The sequence below is a fragment of the Callospermophilus lateralis genome, chromosome 4, assembly GCF_048772815.1.
Source record: "Callospermophilus lateralis isolate mCalLat2 chromosome 4, mCalLat2.hap1, whole genome shotgun sequence".
Lineage (NCBI taxonomy): Eukaryota > Metazoa > Chordata > Mammalia > Rodentia > Sciuridae > Callospermophilus > Callospermophilus lateralis.
The window spans coordinates 35371937-35388119 of NC_135308.1; positions in this window are offsets into that span (position 1 = coordinate 35371937).

Genomic DNA, 16183 nt, shown 5'->3' on the forward strand with positions numbered 1-16183 from the left:
CAAATTCCTCAATAGGACACCCATAGCACAAGAGTTAATAACTAGAATCAACAAATGGGACTTACTCAAACTAAAAAGTTTTTTCTCAGCAAAAGAAACAATAAGAGAGGTAAATAGGGAGCCTACATCCTGGGAACAAATCTTTACTCCTCACACTTCAGACAGAGCCCTAATATCCAGAATATACAAAGAACTAAAAAAATTAGACAATAAGATAACAAATAACCCAATCAACAAATGGGCCAAGGACTTGAACAGACATTTCTCAGAGGAGGACATACAATCAATCAACAAGTACATGAAAAAATGCTCACCATCTCTAGCAGTCAGAGAAATGCAAATCAAAACCACCCTAAGATACCATCTCACTCCAGTAAGATTGGCAGCCATTAGGAAGTCAAACAACAACAAGTGCTGGCGAGGATGTGGGGAAAAGGGTTCACTTTTACATTGCTGGTGGGACTGCAAATTGGTGCGGCCAATTTGGAAAGCAGTATGGAGATTTCTTGGAAAGCTCGGAATGGAACCACCATTTGACCCAGCTATTCCCCTACTCGGTCTATTCCCTAAAGACCTAAAAAGAGCACACTATAGGGACACTGCTACATCCATGTTCATAGCAGCACAATTCACAATAGGAAGACTGTGGAACCAACCTAGATGCCCTTCAATAGACGAATGGATAAAAAAAATGTGGCATTTATACACAATGGAGTATTACTCTGCATTAAAAAATGACGAAATCATAGAATTTGGAGGGAAATGGATGGCATTAGAGCAGATTATGCTAAGTGAAGCTAGCCAATCCCTTAAAAACAAATGCCAAATGTCTTCTTTGATATAAGGAGAGTAACTAAGAACAGAGTAGGGATGAAGAGCATGAGAAGAAGATTAACATTAAACAGGGATGAGAGGTGGGAGGGAAAGGGAGAGAGAAGGGAAATTGCATGTAAATGGAAGGAGACCCTCAGGGGTATACAAAATTACATACAAGAGGAAGTGAGGGGAAAGGGGGAAAAATATAAGGGGGAGAAATGAATTACAGTAGAGGGGGTAGAGAGAGAAGAGGGGAGGGGAGGGGGGAGGGGGATAGTAGAGGATAGGAAAGGCAGCAGAATACAACAGACACTAGTATGGCAATATGTAAATCAATGGATGTGCAACTGATGTGATTCTACAATCTGTATACTGGGTAAAAATGGGAGTTCATAACCCACTTGAATCAAAGTGTGAAATATGATATATCAAGAACTATGTAATGTTTTGAACAACCAACAATAAAAATTAATTTAAAAAAAAGGCTATTACTGAATACTTTTCGATACCGGAGGGTGCGTGAAACAACAAGGCGGCTGCCACCTGCCCAAGCCGATCATGGCGCAGCAAGAATTTTCCAAGGGGCAGTTGCGGGCTCTTCCCCGCCCCCCTGCCCGGGGGAGCGGATTGTCACTGTGAGCCCAAATCTAGACCTGACCTGGAGGCACAGTCTCGCAGGCTTTTGCTCCCTGTGCCCGGAAGCAGTTTGAGTCTGGGACTCTCCCCAGGGCCATCTGGGGCTGCCCGGGATGCTACAGCTGGCAGAAGACGCTACTGGCGTCCCTGAAGTTTGATCATTTCCAAGGCCAGTAACTACAATGGGTCTCCCACACCTGGAGGCTGATGAGTAATGAGTACTATTAAGGCTTATTTCAAATGTAAAAAACCTTGAGATAATGTACTAAATTGTTCAGAAGATTGTTTTCTTAGTGAAATGCTACAGGATTTTCTTTAGCCATCCTGAGTTCCTGCCTTCATCCCAGTGCCAATGAAAACAAAGGTGGAAGAATTTCCAGTGTTGCTGAGAACCAGATGAAACTTTGGCTGAGAAAGGGACGAGACTTCAGAGCTGTTGCTGTTTCTGCTGCTACAACTTAAGCTAGCTGCCTGCAGAACTTACCTGGACTGTGATTTACCTGGACTGTGAGTTAATCTATTGAGACACTGCTTTATCTGGACTGAGACAACTAACTGTAATCTACAACAAATTATAACTCGATATCTTTGCTAATGGTGTCATTGCTGGTATAATTTTTCCAAGGGCTTCTTGCATGGAGCCATCAATTAGCTTGGAATTGTAACATTTTGTATCCTCCCTTTCTGTTTCTAGCAGGTTATTTATGGTGTTTCTGTAAAAAACACTATGGTCCTTATTTAAACTAAACAAAAGGGGGAAATGTTAAGGTACATAAACAAGTCAGGACGGCACCTGGTATTTTGCCAGAGAAATGTTAGAGTCTGTAAACAAGTCTGCATGGTGCCTGGCAAAATGCCAGAGGGAGTGGTTTGTGAAGTAACAAAAGCAAGCCATTAAGTGTGGAGATTCCTTATTGGTTGACTGCTGTATCTATTTTATGCTAATTAGATAGGCTGTGTAAAATGTATAAATACCACTCCTGTCCTACAATAAATGGCTCTCACTCCTGCTGTATCAAGGTACACAAGTCATTCGTCACCCCCCAGATATTTTGCTGCAGCCGGACTGCGGCACTTCAAGTACTCTGTTAGTGAGCATTTCATCACTGTGTCCTAAATATATGAAAAGAACAACTTAAAGAAAAGTTTATTTGGGACTCATGTTTCATAGATTTAGTTCATGGTTGGCCCATTCCATTACTCTGGGTCCAAGGTGAGTAAGAACATCATGGTGGAAGGGCATAGTGGAGGAAAGCTTCTCTGATCATGACAGCCAGAAAACAGAAAGAAAGTGAGAGAAAAGCAAAGGGTCTAAGGACAGACATAGTCCATAGTCCAAGAATACCTCCCACCTGCCTATGGTTGACACACAGGAGTCCATTCAGCTATTAATGGATTAATACAGCAAATGAATCAATGCACTAATGAGGATAGAGTCCCAATAATTGCCTAAAAGTCCACCTCTGAAGTTTGCAGCATGGGGGATTATGCTTTCAACATGTGAGCTTTTTTGGGGGGGGCACTTCATATCCAAACCATAGTAGAAGTGGATGAAATATTCCTTCTGCTGAGTTAAAAATCCTTGAAGTAAATTAAGTGTAACTGACTATGACCAATGTTGAGATGTTGGGGTATGGCAAAGAAACAGTAAAAGAAGTAAGAATATCTTGATCCTTTACACCATCCATTTTCAATAGATCCTGAGGGGCATAGACAAAGATGATTACACAGCAAGAAAACACTCCTAACAAACGGGAGATTCCACCTAACCACTAAAGCACCGCTCAGCGTGAGCCACACTGAACTCAAAGGATCTCCTTTTACCATTTACCATGTTTAAAGATATAAACCAAAGCAGATCATGAGAACAGTTCAACCTGCTTCCCCCACAGCCCCAGTCTCAGATCTAGATTCCAATGTAGGAAACCAGAGCACACAGGGCCACTTCCAAAGAACCAGAGAAAAGATGGAATGAAATTGAAGGTATGAAAGGGAATCATCAGGACTGCTGTGCAGTCACACACAAAGGCCCTGCATAAAGGCACCAGGAATAAGGGGGATATATCAGTGCTAGGCGTTATTCCTTATCATCAGATGCAGGTTTAACCACTCCAGACCTTTGCTGATAGAAAATGTTTAAGGAATATCAAAGCTAATAATCACGTAGGAATTAGGAGATTGCTTTCTAACTGGTTTTTGCCTTCAGATTAAGGAAGCTATCACAAAGTTAACAGTAGGACCCAATTGATTTGCACGGTAGGTCTCCCATAGTCATGGGAGTTAGAAAGAGCCTGAGCATACTTTTTCATGCAATATAATGCTTTAATTTTTGCAAATTGTAAATAATGTTAGTGATTTTTTTTCAGACTGAACTAAGCAAAAGTTCTACAACTGACCTGTACACCCACTTATTTTTATTTTTTGAGATAAGCTCTCCCTAAATTGTCTAGATTGACTTTGAACTTGCAATCCTCCTGCCTCAGCCTCCTGAGTAACTCAGATTATAGACATGAGCCATTTCACCTGCCTGATGTTAGTATTTAATAATGTCTTTTGTCAATTTAATCATTACTTCCTTATCATTGTTCATCATGACTTAAATATATAATCAATGAAAATATGCAGAAAATACATACAAGCTCCAAGAAGAAAATTCCAAATTTTATAAAAATCAGCTGTTAAACTTTTCTTACACACTTTTCACTCTTAGCTCTATTCTCTCTCTCTCTCTCTCTCTCTCTCTCTCTCTCTCTCTCTGTGTGTGTATATACATGTATGAATGTACAATAAATTGGGATTGCCATTCTAGTAGGTAGATTAGAAGACAATGAGAATGGAGTTTCCTTAAAAACTACAATTATGTTGGGAGTTATTATGAGAGACAGAGGGTATGTGCTCAGGGGAGGGAACAATGGCTCTGTGTATCTGTGAAGTTTAATCCTTAAAAAGAAAAGAGCTGAAAGCAAACATAGCAAAATGTTGTCATTAAATCTGGCTCATAGGTAAATGCTTGTTTGCTATGTTTCTCTATATTTTTCGGTAGATTTGAAATAAAGTTTCAAAAAAAAGAAAAGTTAAAATTGCTGTTTAGACTTAGTATATGCTGCATTTGTAACAGTTTTGCCATTTCCAGGAGTCTCTGCTGCTGTCCTCTTTCTAAGTATAGATGCTTCTGCTTTTGCATAAATTGCTTTTGACAAAGCTCAAGGAGATCCAAGGGATCCAACTTCTCCTGAAAAGAAAGGTGCAATCACTTCAAAACTCCTTTCTCCTCCCATAATAACATAAATTTTGAATTTCCCCAGTGTTTCCAATGGGGAATACAAGGAGTGCTTAGCATAACTGCCAGAAAATAATAACATAGAGATCAAATTAGTAATCCAAGTGCTTGAAGTTACATGCATCTCTTTCCTGTTTCTAACCCCAAATTATCCGTCTTTTGGAAATTGAAAAAAGTTTAATGGCTCAGAGATGGCATAGACTGATGACTTTCAGTGCTTGCTACATGAATGTCCTTGACACACAAAATATTGCTATGGTCAGAGAGTTCATCTTATTTTGAATTACACACATCAGTAAGAGCTTCCTGAGCTAAGGTGTTCTGTTGACAATAGTACTTTGACTTTATCTGAGGCCAAGACTATTCACTTATTACAAATTCAGATAATGGAACCAAATTCTTGGAAGGCTTTATCTATCAGTCTAGGTCCATTCATTTTTCTAGAAAACTGCTGATATACAACAAAGTATATTAAATCTATTCTTCACATTTCAGCATACAAAATGGGATTTAAATTGGATCATGTAGTAGGTTTCCATGAGGTAGTACAGGCTACTTTTTCAAATTTTCACTGTTGGAAAAAAGTAAGATGTCACATAATATAGTGAGTTTTTACTTGATGGTCCAATAGACAAAAGGAGAAAAAAAATTACCAAAAAAAACCCTTGAAAATTAAAAAAAACTGACGTTCCAAAATCAAGGAAGACTTCAACAAAACTATTAAAGGATACTGAACAATTGATTTAAATAATCTTTGTGAATTTTATAAAAAAAGCAGAAGTGAAGAATTTGGTTCCATTAAGTAAGGCTATCCTACTCAGCAAACTCAAGATCCTGCTTTTTTTTCCATCCAAGAGCTGACCTTTTGGCATGGAAGAGATCGCCCAGTGAGCGAGCAATGTGATAGTGAGAGCGAGCCTCCACTACAGACCCCAGGATCGATCGTCAACTTGAGATTGAGACAAAATCCCTGCCCTCTGCCCACAGCCTACACATGATGTACAGAAAATGAGGGGCTGGCAGCAAGTGCCCAGTCAGCTTTTTTAAAAAAGCAAAAAGCAACCCTCCTCCCCATGAAGGACACAGTCTCAGGCACTCAGTGTGAGTGGGCAGGTGCCCTTGCCTGTTGCCAGTCATTAACAGGACTGTCCAGCAGGGTTAAAGGGGTGTTGGCCCAGGTCCTCCAAGACCCAGGTGACCTGCCACAGGCACGCCCAAGAGCTTTGGATAAAGAGGTTATGAAAACTCAGCATCCCTTAATGAGCTATTTTTGCATTTGGGTGAATGACAGGCTGCTTCAGGTGGCTGGTGACTAAAAATTTTCCACACTTTTGAAGAGAGTAATGACAAGCACTTTCCATACTTTCCTGGGGTGAGGGGGGTGTGGAGGGCAGGCAGTGCTAAAAAGCAGGCCTTTGGGAGTCTTCATTAGAAATGTGGATTTTAAGGGCGACCTTAGGTCATACAGAACTAATCAAGCGAAAACAATACAAAAATGAGCCTGACAGTCAGCAAGTATCTGAAGACTTTATCAAAAAGAATTAGAAATGGACAAACTCACTGGGTGCTGCAAAAGGATCAAATCTGCAAGGTGGCATTGTGTGGCCGGGATTAAATTATTTATTCATTGTTAATTTATTTATTTATGTATGTGCAAATGACCTTGCTGCTGCAGGTGCTAAGGGGCCTCTGAAAAGGCCGGGAGTTTTAGATCCAGGCCTGGAATATTGGTCCATTTAACTTATTCTTTCCTTAAGGCGATCAGCACTGACTTTTATCTAAGGAGAGAGAGAGAAGGAAAAACCATATGTGTGCAGGGAATGATGCAGGGCTTGAGCAGCCCTAAGGACCCAAGCAGTTCAGCTTCATTCAAGATGGGGAAAGCTCCATGCAGTTTAATGTCCAACAAATTAGCAAATGAATGCTTATGTCAATATGTGAAAAATCCCTGGTTAGTTTAAACAGATAAAAGCCTCTGGGGAAACCTCAGAAAATGCAGTCTCTTTTTCTTTGCCTTTTTAGTTAATTTAATTTAATTTTTAAAAGCAGCCACAGCACTTTTGGAGCTCTATTGAAACCCACAAAAGTTACCCCTCTCCCTCCCAAAAAGAGGTCTAATGGATCCTTGATCTTGTACTTGCTTGAAATCGTCTCAATGTGACTAACAGAAAAAATAAGATTAAATCAGCCATTCTCTTTATCATGTTCACTATTCAATAATGTCCTGCCCAAATTGAAAAGCAGAGAATCCATCTTCACCTCCTATGCACGCCTGAGGAGTAAAAACAAATAATTACTCTGTATGTATGACAACACAGTCTGTAGGGGGAAAACCTGAGGGCGAAATCAATAATGATATTATTTTCTCTAGGTTTAAGCAAATAATGACAAACAAAAATGGTCATCTTGTGTTCCTGCTGACCCAGCACAGTGGGGACCCTGTGTAGGACATGACCTTTGGGGAAAGACAACACAAGAACTCAGCATGAGGGATTCAGACAAGAAGTCACACGTATTGAAACCAGTAACATCAAGTCAGTGAGTTCTTGAAGAAGGAACAAGACTCACTTTCTTTGAGAAAGAGATATATGACTGTTAAAGGTCCCTGGAGAAGAATCTTTCTGCTAAATTGTTTAGGATGCTAAGCAAATGGTTTAGTGTGGGAAATCCTTCATTTCGAAATATATAGCTGCCTCTCAGGTGAACTAGAAACTTCCCTTCAATTACAAGGAGGTAAACTCTCTTCAAAAGGAGGGAGAAAGAAAAGAGAAAAATAAATGTCTTTAAATATAATTGCAAGATTTTCTTTCACATATTCAGTTGTTCATGGTCCCTAAAATATGAGAAATTTGCATGCAAGTGCCAAATAAACTATTAAATTCCAAACGAGAAAAAAGAAAAATATATAGGACTTTTCTATATTGCTGAACATCATTAGCTCATTCTCACCATTTTGAGAGTTGCAAATATTTTGACCCTAAATGCCAAACTGCCTAAAGAAGGAAAACTTCAAATAATTTCTCTCCTCATATAATTTCTTGGATTTACCTAAGAATAAAGTCAACTAAGTCTGAAATCATTAACAGTGTTAAGCCAAAGCTTTATAAAATTGTGACTTCCTTAGGTGTGTTTTCAATTTCTGAATTTCATAATTAATTTTTATAGGTTAAAGTTCTATTTTGTTTGTGCAGTATAACATACAACTACTTTGAATAAGAATTTTAAAAGCATTTTACTTCTAGTTAGGTTTTAATTCTTATTTTGGATAGTGCTGTGCTATTTAAATAAAAATAAGATTAAATCTTATTAAATCTATTCATTCTTAACATAATGAATAGATGGGCCTCTTCCCATTATTAGAAATTAATATACATTTTATTTTCATAGCAGAGTGAATGGAAGGAGTAAAAGTAAAGACCAATCCAAAATATTTCATTAAAAAATAAACTATCCAGGAAGATAGTAGTTTATTATTTCTGGCACAAAAGAGAATTTATCATTTAAAAACAAAAACAAAGCTTTGAAAACCATGCGTTAATTTGTGCTAAATAAGCAATTAGTTTCTGGAGAAGGAGAGTTTCCAACATTTTCTTATTCTTTTTTCATTACTGAAGTTTGATTTATTGAAAACTATTAGGGCAGAAATTACCAGATAACCTCAAAATGGACTGATTTTTTAAATCAGCACAGTAAGACCTTTCAGAGAACAGATTGTGCTCAGAAAGGAGTTAACTGAAAGAAAATGACAACATTTTTAGGTGCCAAATTTCTAATTATTTTTCACCAATAAGACTCACTTCATCAATGCTGTGAGCTTGAAATGTCAAAATAATCATTCAGAACTAAACAAAGCTCAAGTACTAAATTTTATCATTAAGATATTTTGCTTTCTTACGGTGCACCAGGAGATCTTTTTGTTAAATGCTCATGCATAACACCAGCAGATGCTCTGGTTCTATGACACTACATCAGATGCTTCAGAGATTGCCAAAAAATTCAAGTTGTCTTTTATGAGCCCTGATATCATACAGAGCAACTAAAGCAAAAATACATCAGTATTTTGCTGTGCTCATATTTATTCTCTCTTTTTATAACAACAGCAGTAAGCAACAGCAACAATATCTCCTAGAGCTTTAGAATGTTCTAGGCATTGTGCTAAGTAAGTAATTACCATAAAATATCTCATTTCAGAATATCTTTTGGAGTACCTCAGACCTGTGAGGTAGGTATGAGTGTTTCCATTTTCCAAAAGAGGAAACTGGTCATCAACAAAGCTAAGTAAAAACCAGAAGAGGCAATAATAAATAGCAGAGGCAGGAGTTGAACTCACACCAGTTTGATTACAGCTTGAGTTATTTTTTTTCATTGATTTTTTTTTTTTACTTTGTTCTGAGCCTGAATTCTTAGATACTGTGATTTTGCTTCTTTTAAGCATTTTTGCTTCTGCTTTTTGCCTTTAAATAATCCAAAATGATAAGAATCCCTATTGCAACAGGCTATAAGAGTGTACTTTCTATAATGTCACCTGCTTTGTCCCTGGAGATTTTGACAGCACTCATGAGGGTTCAGGTAGTTGAATTCCTTCTTCTAGAACCTTCGGCTCTTCCCTGGTATTGGCAAGTCTGCTCACTAGAGCCCTCTGGCTCCCAGACCCATCACTGCCATCATACTCAGCCCCATGGTTCTCATTTGTCTGTGTTTTCCCACCAGAATCATGAGGCCAAGACAAGGAAACAGTAGGGGACAGAACTCTTCTATCACATAGTACTGTGTAGTGCTTAATAATAATAGCAAACACTCATATTCAACACTTACATGTGCTGGGCACTGTACTAATACTTTACATATATTTACTAGTTAGATATTCAAACAAACCCTCTTGGGAAGCTACAATAATTCATCCCCATTTATAGATATGGAACTGAGACACAAGTCAAATAATTTAATAAAGGTCACACAACTAGGAAATGGTATTTTTCATGATTTTAACCAATTTACTGTATTACATGATAGCGCCTTAAATGATTTACTCATGCATTTACTGTCTGCCTCTTGTTTCTTGTATGTAAGAGGAGAGGAATATTTGCCTTGCTCACCAATAAGTCTGTAGCATACAACAGTGTCCAACACATCACAATAAGTATAGGTTGGCTGACTTTCAAGTTTTCTACTTCTGAGGTTTCAGGGACATTTCTCTGACTCTCATGGACATTGTCAGATAACTTTAGCAGCTCTTACTTTCACAGGATGATTCAGAGTATTAGATGTGATCTTTACATTTTCTGCTTCTTTCAAGTTTGAGGGAGTAGAATTGGGGCTGCGGTGATATTCAAGTGCACCACAGCCTCAAAGTGTACAGATGAAAAATGAGTGCCTTAGGAAGTCATCCCTTCCTATAGATATATCACTTGAGCTCCAGTGCCCTCTACTTCCATTTGGCTTTGCCAGTGAGAGATGACAGAAGGAGATGGAGGGCTGGAAGGAAGTTCTACCAGCTACTGCTTCCTTGTCTTGGCACCATGATTCTGGCAACAGCCGCTCCCTCTAGGACTACCAGTTCTGGCCAGTTGGTCCACTTCCAACTGTTGGTGACCCTTCATCTACAACTCCACTGGGCTCTTTGAACAGCAACCCTCCTCTGCTCCTCCAAATCTGATAGTAGCTTTCCCACTGTCGTCCTTGGGTGCCAACATCCATTGTAGACTCTTCCAATCTCACTCACACCTCTGCAAAGAGCTCCTTCATTAAACTCTTCAAAATCCCAGCTGAAATTTCTTTTTCTGTCTTATGGGATGCTAAGGCACAGACTACCTGGTCCAAATTCCCATCCAGTGGTGCAATATCTTTGGCAAAATGCTCAGCCTCTATTTGTCCATTCCGCCATTCCAAGGAGTCCACTCCATTATAAAGTGTTCTATTTGTTAAAATAATATTCTGCTTTCAAAGGCAAAAAAGATTTGCTTCCCATGAAATCCTACTTCAGTCATCTGGAACACACTAAATAAGCCTGCTCTTTCCTCCACCTGACAGCCCTGTAAATATTCCCAGCAGTTACAGTCCCCCAAGCCTTCTCCCTCCCAGGCAAAAGACATCCCATTTATTTTCCACTTTACATCTCTCCATGCTCCCACATCAGCACTGAAAATAAGGGAGTAAAGAAGTGAAAAAAAATTTATAATAATTGATAGGGATAAGTGGTAGGATAAAAATAAGAAAACAAAAAGGAAGCAGAATCTGCCTATTTTTTACTTTATTCTTGGGACTGATTATTCAACTTCCCATTACAAATGTTTCATTATTATTACCTCTTGAACTAGTATATCACTTCATCCAGTCTCTTTCCTTCTCTCTTTGCTCCCCTCTAACTCCCCACCCATATGAGGGATTGAACCCAGGATCACTTAACCACTGAGTCCTCAGTCCTTTTTAATTTTTGAGACAGTCTTACTAAGTTGTTTAGGGCTTTGCTAAGTCGCTCAAGCTAGCTTTGAACTTGTTATCCTCCTGCCTCAACCTCCCAAGTTGCTGGGATTACAGGTGGGCACCACCAGGCCTGGCCCTAAATTTATGTTTTAAATTGATATATTAAACATAAAGATTGTATATATTTATGGAATATTTTGATACATGTATACATTGTCCAATGTTTAAATCAGGGTAACCATATCTATCTCCTCAAACAGATATAACTTCTGTATGAGGAAAACATTTTAAATCTTCTAGTTTTTTTAAATATACAATACATTATCTACAGTCACCCCACTGTGCAACAGCACACTAAAACTTCTAACTCCCATCTAACTGTGACTTAGTACCCACTGATCAGCCTCTCTCTTCCTCCCTCCCTCCTCACTACTCTCCCCATCCTCTGGTTACCAGGATTCTATTTTCAACTTCTGTGACATCAACTATTTTTTTAATATTCCACATATGAGTGAGATCATGTGGTACTTGTCTTTTCGTGCTTTAATTTTACTTACCGTAAGTTATTGCATTCTTATTGTAGTAAATATGTATAACATAACATTTACCATTTTAACTTTTCTCATTTTAACCATTTTTAAGTATACAGTTCAGTGGCATTAAGTATATTCATGATATTGTACAACTACCACCATTATTTATTTTGAGAATTAAAGAACAACTCCCCATACTTTTCTCTCAGCCTTGGTAATCTCTATTCTACCTTCTGTCTCTGTAACTTGCCCATTCTTGATATATCATACAGATAGAATTAAAAAATATTTGTCCTTTGTGTCTAGCTTTTTCATTTAGCCTAATGAGCCTAAAGTTTATTCATGTTGCAGCATGCATCAGAATTTCCTTCTTTTTTAAGGGGGAATAATATTCCATTGTGCAGATATACTACATTTGGTTTATCTGCTCATTTGTGGATAGACACTTGGGTTGTTTCCATCTTTTGGGCATTGTGAATAACACTGTTATGAACACTGGTGTACAAATATCTTAAATCAGAACATTAGAGGAAAATGATTAGCCGATGCATTCAATAGTTTTTAGTCCCAAACACTCACAAGCCAGTCATAAATACAAAGAACTTAGGAAACTTAATAGCAAGTTCTATTAATTTATCATTGTTATCACTGCTTATTATCTCCCTCTTTTCAAAATAGAAATCAGATTTGAGGCAAGAATGGTTGTTGTTTTAAAACATTTTAATTAGTGCATTATAATTAAACATAATATATAATGAGGTTCATTTGGACATATTCATAAAATTACAGAATATAATTTGCTCCATTTCAATTCCCAGTATTGCCACTCTCTTTATAGAAAGCAAAAAGAAATATTCTAAAACTGGATCATGATAATAGTTCCACAACTCAATAAACTTACAAAAATCATTGAATAGTATAGTTAAAATGATGATGGTATAGATGTTATATCTCAATAAACCTAATTTTAAATCACACAACTTTTTAAGAGAAGTACAAAATATAAAAAAGTTATGTTAAAAGATATACAATTAATAAATTTTTGCAAAGTAGAAAAAAGAATAAAAACTGGTACTAGAGTTCCTCAACCTCCCTAAAAATTAACTAGAAGCAGCTGGGCACAGTGGTGAATGCCCACAATCCCAGTGACTAGGGAGGCTGAAACTAGGAGGATAGCAAGTTCCAGGGCAGCCACGGCAATTTAAGGAGACCCTGTATCAAAAAATTAAAATAGCTAGAGACATAGATCAGTGATAGAGCACTCCCTGTATTCAATCCCCAGCACTACAAAAAACTATAAGAAGTTGATTGGGGAGGTTATACTAAGCAATTATACTTAAATTCTTTCATAAGATATTCATTATCTTTATAGTCTGTCATATTCCCTAAGATATTGTTAAATACATGGGGTAGATGTATTTTAATTTTTTATTATGGTAGAATGATGAGAGAAGAAGTAGCAGATGGTTAAAGCAGGCTTTCCCCCACAGTGCTAGAGATAAAACCCAAGGCCTTATGCATGCTCAGCCTCTATCACTGAACTCCATCCTCAGCCCATGGATTTTGTGTGTGTGTGATTTAGCTTAAAATTTTTTTATTCAAATTCTTATAATGGAAAGCATTCTAGTAGAAAGAGAACTATTTCTATAAATGTGCTTATGTGACACAAGAACCATCTCTGAGCTTCTCTGAGGATGTGCACATGACTATCTACTGAGCTAATTGTATTAATCATGAGTTCACAGATATATTTCTGTAAAAGAGTGGTATGACTTGAGGCTCCATACATATAGATAAAATATTCCACCTAAATTATCTGGCAGAGGCTTAGTTATCATGATAACATCCATCTTCAAATTTGAAGGTCTTCAAATTCACAGACTTAGCTTACACCTTATAGTAATTCTCCAGTCTTCATGTTGGCATTTCTCAAATGCTAATCTATTCAGAATGTTCTCAAAATTCTCAAACTCTTCTCAGTTTCTTAAAAATATAGAACTTGGTGCATGTATGAATATGTAACAACAAATCCTAATATTATGTATAACTATAAAGTACCAATTAAAAGTGTGGGGAAAATACAGAATTTGTTGATCATATAAAAGATGAATATATTACCTAGCATGTGTTCTTTTTCCTCTGCATATATTTAGAAGTAGATTCACCAAATGTTGAGAACCTACCTGTTGTTTAATGAACATTATAATACAGTGGTTATGTTAGTGCTTTGTGGAGATAAATATTTGCTAAATGTTTTTGGTGAGACAATTTTTTATACTGGTTTTTATAGTGGTTTGGTAGTAGTAACATGGAATAGATATTACACATGCCAATGTCTTCAGTAGGCTTAATTCACTGCTGGAATAAAGTGTTGGTAGTTTGGGCTCTAGTACAGATTTATTACCAATTTAGGGTTAAATATTTAATGACTAAGAAAACTGCTTGGTTTTGCATAAAAATTTATTCCTGAAGTTAATAGTTTTCAGAAACCTCACATTCCTTGGACAGATTCTTTTATCTATATCAGAAAGAACAAGGACATTATGACCTGTTTTTTAGTTTTAGCTTGCTACTAAAACTAAAATTGCATATAACTAAAGTATGAATTGCTACTGGGAATAATAAAAAGTTAAAGACAATGTGTACATACTGAACAAACACATTGTCTTTAGGTTTGTTGAAAGGGAAATTTCCTAGTAATAAACCAACATACTTCTGGGTATAGTAAGTGGAAATGATTTGGATACTGAAACAAATGACCTTTCCTTTAAGATGTCAAATTACTAGTTATTTTAGATCTTTAAAGTTTGCAAAATGCTGTGTTAAAACTAAAAATACATAGTACTGTTGAAATCAAAATGAAGTTGACATGTAACATAGTTGCCCATTCCTAATACTTTTAATAGACCTACTTGATACAGATACTCTTGGACACCTGCCCTGGCTGAGAGAAACACAATCCAAGCTTATCCTAGTGGTTGACTAAATGTAACCCTGTGGGACATAAGTCTTCACAAAGTCCTTCTGCTTTTGGCCTCTTTAAACTCCATCCCTACAGTTTAATTCTTAATATGGGATCATTTTGGTCACTAGGCCCAACCTGCCCATATTGAAACAAATAGAGGGATTTAAAAATTAGAACCAGCAACTGAGAAGTCCCTGGGCCAACAGGCTGTTTACTTTGACATTCTGAGAACCCAAAGTCCTCTTACAAGATCCATTTTAAGTTCCTGGAATCTTAAATCTCTCTGAAATCTATTCAGTTCTACATGAACTAATTGGAAGGCACAAGAAAGGTTATGTGGTAAGAAGAGGAAAAGGTGCAACACTCCCCAAATAGACTGATTTCACATTAAGTAACACTCGCTGCTCCTTGTGAATTTAATCATCTCTTGTTACTTTGCATATCAATCTATATTTACTACTGAAATACAGGCAAATTCTGAAAAGGGAAAAACTGTGAATCAGAGACTACATCAATGTTTTCCTGGGGCTGGGGTGAGGGATTGACTGTAGAGATAAAGGGAAAAGTGGTATTATGCATTTATCAGAATCCAACAAACCATAAACCAAAAGGGGAGAATTTTATTTTATATATATATACACACATACACTTTGGTATACCTAAGTTATGGTTATTAAATCAACCATACATCAAAAGACACAAATCAGGGCTGGGGTTGTGGCTCAGAGGGAGAGTACTCGTCTAGCATATGTGAGGCACTGGGTTCAATCCTCAGCACCACATAAAGTAAAATAAAGACATTGTGTCCACCTATAACTAAAAAATAAATATTAAAAAAGACACAAATCAGATAATCATATTTAATACAATTCTCTGTATATTTCGGGTTTTTTTAAAGAATTTTTTTTTTTGGTTATAGATAGACACAATACCTTTATTTTGTTTATTTTTTGTATGTGTGCTGAGGATCGAATCCAGTGCCTCACACATGCTAGATGAACACTCTACACTGAGCCATAACCCTAGCCCCTCTCTGTATATTTTAAATACCACAAACACACATAAATCCTGGCTAGAATTAATGTCTTGACTGCTAAGCAGACATTTAGACCAGAAGGACATTAGGTGACACTAAATAATATTTGGAAAAAGTACTGCCATGAAGTATCAGAGAAACAAAATAACATTTTATTATCAACTATATGGAATATATTTAATAGTAGGTAATAAAATGAATTAGGCCAGAATACTAGATCCCAATTATTAAGGATTCCATTGTAAAATTAGACAACCTATTCTCTAATGAAACTCTATCAGATGTGTCTGGATGTACTGGTAATATGCCCATTTATTTCTTCAGAAACTTTGATAAATAACTAAAAAGAATTTTCCTAACTTTATTGTAATCAATTTTAATAAAAATTCTATGTATAATAACATTTTAAAACTTTTCAATTTGCCTCAATAGATTTTCCCATGTCATTACTCCTAAATATACAAATCTTAACTTACTGACCACTTAAATGCATT